This window comes from Triticum aestivum, chromosome 1D (assembly GCF_018294505.1).
Source record: "Triticum aestivum cultivar Chinese Spring chromosome 1D, IWGSC CS RefSeq v2.1, whole genome shotgun sequence".
Taxonomy (NCBI): Eukaryota; Viridiplantae; Streptophyta; class Magnoliopsida; order Poales; family Poaceae; genus Triticum; species Triticum aestivum.
The window spans coordinates 318678927-318683748 of NC_057796.1; positions in this window are offsets into that span (position 1 = coordinate 318678927).

The following is a 4822-nucleotide window of genomic DNA, read 5'->3' on the forward strand; positions in this document are numbered from 1 at the left end:
CAGCTCACAAGTGTCACTGCCCGATGGGTCCAGCGAGTGTGTGAGCTGGAGACGGCCTGCGTGCCGTGGGGTTAAAAGCGGCTGCGTCCGCGTGAGTGGGATTATGATATATTATGACATAACCGAACACATGAGAGAAGCTGTTCTTCCTCGCGTCTCATCCAGATCCCTCTTCTCTGCCTTCCCCCTTCCCTTGATCTCCTCCTTCCCCGCTTAGATTGATCGAGGCCCGTGACAAGTGGTATCAAAGGTCACCGATCTGGATCCGCTGTACCAAAAATCGCGATACCAGACCAAGGCGGTGAAGCAAGCGGCAGCGATGGAAGAACAGATCGCGGCACTCGCCAAGGCGGTCAACGACAGCCGCATCGCCAACGACGCTCGCCTCGACGCGATCCAGCAGTCGCTCGAGTTGTGGCGGCCGGCGGTGACCAATCTGCAGCAGCTGGACGCGCTGCGGACGCAAGTCGGCCGGATCGCCCTTCATCCGGCGCTCGCGTCGCCTCCGGCGACCCAGGAGGGCGCGGTGGTGCGGCCAGCGGGCGTCAACTCCGTCGACATCCCTAGGCACCACGGGCCAAGTGGCCACGGCGAGGTCATCGATTCCGGGGTTTCGGCTCATGGGGTGGTTACCACCCTGACGCCGCCTCCGGGCAAGGGTGCGTTACTCGATCTCACACCCCCTTCTCCGCCTCTTGTCAGTCCGCATCAGGATTTTGAGCACGGTTCGCACCACAATTCGCACTCCAATTGGGCCCTTCCTAAACTGGATTTTCCCCAGTTTGAGGGAAAGAATCCTCAATTCTGGAAGACTCGCTGCGAAAAATACTTTGCTGTTTATGGCGTGCAGCCGGATCTCTGGGTCCGGGTGGCCACCCTACACTTCTCGGGCACGGCAGCGTGTTGACTGCAGGTCCATGAAGCACACAACACTACATTCACTTGGGAGACACTGTGCACAGCTCTGTGTGCCAAGTTCGGCCGTGAGCAGTATCAAAACCAACTTCGTCAGTTTAACACTTTGCGCCAGACCAGATCCGTAGTGGAGTACATGGAGCACTTTGAGGAATTGATGCATCATTTGCTTTCTGACAACCCATCCTTCGACCCGCTTTTCTTTACTACTCAGTTCCTTGATGGTTTAAAATCGGAAATCAAATCTGGTGTGGTTTTACATCGGCCGCAAGACCTCGATACTGCCTTTTCGCTTGCCCTATTGCAGGAATAGATGGTGGGCCAGTTGCCACGACGCGACCCCGGGCCTGCTCGACATCTACCAAGAACTGTGGTGGCTCTGGGGGCACCTCCACCACGACCAGCTCTGCCCGCTCCCGCCGCGGCTGCAGATGACAGGCGTGCCTTGGAGGCGGCTTGAGCCGGCGAGCAACGCCAAGACCCAGCCCGCGGAGATGATCGCGTGGTGGCCCTGCGCAACTATAGACGAGCGCGTGGGTTGTGCTTCAAGTGTGGGGAACGCTGGGCTCATGGGCACCAGTGCGCCGCCACGGTGCAACTCCACGTCGTCGAAGAGCTGTTGGAGCTCCTTCAAGCCGAGGCGCAAGAGGACCTGATGGCTGATCCTGATCCCGCTGAAGATCAGTTAATGTCGATATAAAAAATGGCAACCACGGGCGAAACAACACCGCGCACCGTGCGGCTATTGGAAAAAATTGGAGAACTGGAAGTTTTGGTGCTCGTGGATTCCGGCAGCTCCCACAGTTTCGTCAGTGAACATGTTGCCGCACAGCTTCAGGAACGAGTGCAGCCTATGCAGCCAGTGTCAGTCAAGATCGCTGATGGAGGGACGCTTGCCTGCTCTGGGTACATTCCAGCATGTAGCTGGGAGATGCATCAACACACTTCCACCATGGATGTGCGGGTTCTGTCCCTAGGATGTTATGACATGGTGGTGGGGATGGATTGGCTGAAAGGTTGTGGCCCGATGCTTATTGACCGGACCGCTAAAACAATGAAGTTCCATCATCAGGGGCACCAAATTCAGTTGATAGGGCTCCAAGCAAATACACAAACAGTGCTGCCAGCTACCATGGATCAGTTGCTATCCCTTGAGCAAACAAACTCCATTGCTCATGTGTTGTGGGTGTGTGTGGCTGAACAGAGTGGGGAAGCCACAGAAGTGCCGGTGGAAATACAACACATCCTCGACAAATTTCAGTCAGGCTATGAAGAGCCTACCACTCTGCCTGCACACCGAGATGGGGATCACAACATTCCACTGGTGGCAGGCGCTCAACCGGTTAATATTTGGCCGTATCGTTACACACCAAAGCAGAAAAGATGAGATGAGGCTCGGGTCAAAGAGATGCTGTGATCGGGACTAATCACTGCCAGCTCATGTGCTTTCTCTTCGCCTGTACTATTGGTGAAAAAGAAGGACCAAACATGGAGATTTTGCATTGATTTCCGCCACCTCAACGCAATCACTCTCAAGAAGAATTACCCCATGCCCATCATTGACGAGCTCTTGGATGAAATCGCTGGCTCAAAATGGTTCTCCAAGCTTGTTCTTCGCGCTAGATACCACCAAATTTGCTTGGCGCCGGAGGATGAACACAAGACTGCGTTCCGCACGCATATGGGACACTTCCAGTTCTGTGTCATGCCGTACGGGTTGGCATATGCGCCGGCAACATTCCAAGGAAACATGGACATGGTTCCGGCTCCGGTCAATCGCAAGGGGGTTCTGGCCTTTATGGATGATATCTTGGTGCACACGAAGGATTTGCAAACACACCGGGAGCGGTGGTCTCAAGTACTTCAGCGGTTACCGGACCATGGGCTGAAAGAAAAGAGGTCCAAGTGCATCTTTGCGCAGCAGCAGATCAGCTACCTAGGGCATGTGATCAGCGAGAAAGGCGTAGCCACAGATCAGACAAAAGTTCGCGCTGTCCAGGACTGCGAGGTACCCACCAATGTCAAACAACTCCGTGGATTTCTTGGACTCACAGGCTACTATAGAAAGTTTCTCATATTCTTTGGGGTGATCAGCAAACCACACTTACCGAACTCCTAAAAAATAATACCATCTTCATGTGGACACCAGCTGCGGATGCCGCGTTCTCGGCCCTCAAATGAGCTCTTGTCGAAGCCCCGGTGCTCGCGCTACCTGAATTTCAGAAGCAATTTGTTGTCGAGACTGTAGCACAACGGGAATTGGCGCCGTGTTAATGCAACAAGGGCACCCGGTAGCGTATCTGAGCAAAGCCTTGGCCCCCAAAAACCTGGGGTTTTCAGCCTATGAGAAGGAATGTCTAGCTCTGCTTCTGGCAATCGATCATTGGCGGCCATATCTACAACATGCAGAATTCATTGTGCACACGGACCAGAAAAGCCTGTTGCATCTCATGGACCAACGGCTCAACACACTAATTCAGCAACGGGGCTTCACCAAGCTCATAGGCCTGCAGTTCGTGATCCAGTACAAGGCGGGTCTCTCCAACCGAGCAGCAGATGCACTGTCGCGGAAGGCACATGGCACCCAGGACGAGCTTGCAACGATCTCTGTTTGCAAACCGGCATGGTTGGAGGCCATCTGGCGCAGTTATCGTACAGACGAGGTGGTTAAACAGCGCATGGCCAAGATAGCGCTCGATCCACACAATGAACCTGACTTTGCACTTCAGGATGGAGTCCTTCGCTTCAAGAGCCATATTTGCATAGGGGACGACCCGGAAACGCAACATCACTTGATTCGCGTGCTCCACGCAAGTGCAGCAGGGGGCACTCTGGGTTCCATACTACTTATCATCGGTTGAAGCAGCTCTTTGCTTGGAAGAACATGAAGCAGCAAGTAAAAACACTGGTCCGGGATTGTATGATCTGTCAACAAGCCAAGACAGAGCGCACGTCTCCGGCCGGACTACTGCAACCACTCCCCATCCCACAAAAGCCATGGTCCGTTGTGTCCTTGGACTTCATCGAGGGGTTGTCTCGCTCGGGAGGTTATGACACAGTGCTGGTGGTGGTGGATAAATTCTCCAAGTACGCTCACTTCCTACCCTTGACTCACCCGTTCACAGCCCTTCAGATCGCCAAGACATTCATGAAGGAGATCTACCGTCTGCATGGACTGCCGCTAGCAATCATCTCAGACAGGGACCACATATTCACAAGCAACATCTGGCAGGAACTCTTCAAGCTCTGCCGGACAAAACTGAAACTCAGCTCATCTTACCACCCGCAGACAGATGGACAGACCGAGAGGGTGAACCAATGCCTCGAAGCATACCTGCGATGCGCCATACATTTATGCCCAGGCAATTAGTCCAAGTGGTTGGCCCTTGCAGAATACTGGTATAACACGTCGTTTCACTCATTGCTTGGCAGGACGCCGTTTGAGGTGATCTATGGATATCTTCCGAGGGAATTTGGGGTCACTCAAGTGGATAACTGCACTGTCCCATATCTCGCAGCTTGGCTTCAGGAACAACAAGTGATGACGGAACTCCTCCAGCAACAGCTCAAGCGGGCTCAAGACAGAATGAAGATCCAAGCTGATCGGAAGCGCACGGACAGAGAGTTTGCTGTGGGGGATGCAGTGCTGCTCAAGTTGCAACCGTTCATTCAAACTTCGGTGGCGCAGCGACCGCATCAAAAATTGGCCTTTCGGTACTATGGCCCCTATCAGCTGCTAGCTCGGGTGGGGGCTGTCACCTACAAGCTCCAGATGCCGGCGGGCAGCAAGATACATCCGGTTGTTCATGTGTCTCAGCTGAAGAAAGCGGAAGGGGCAACAGTACCGGTAAGTCCTGATCTCCCTCCTGAGAACCCCATCTTGCAGGCAGAACACACTCCCGTCGCG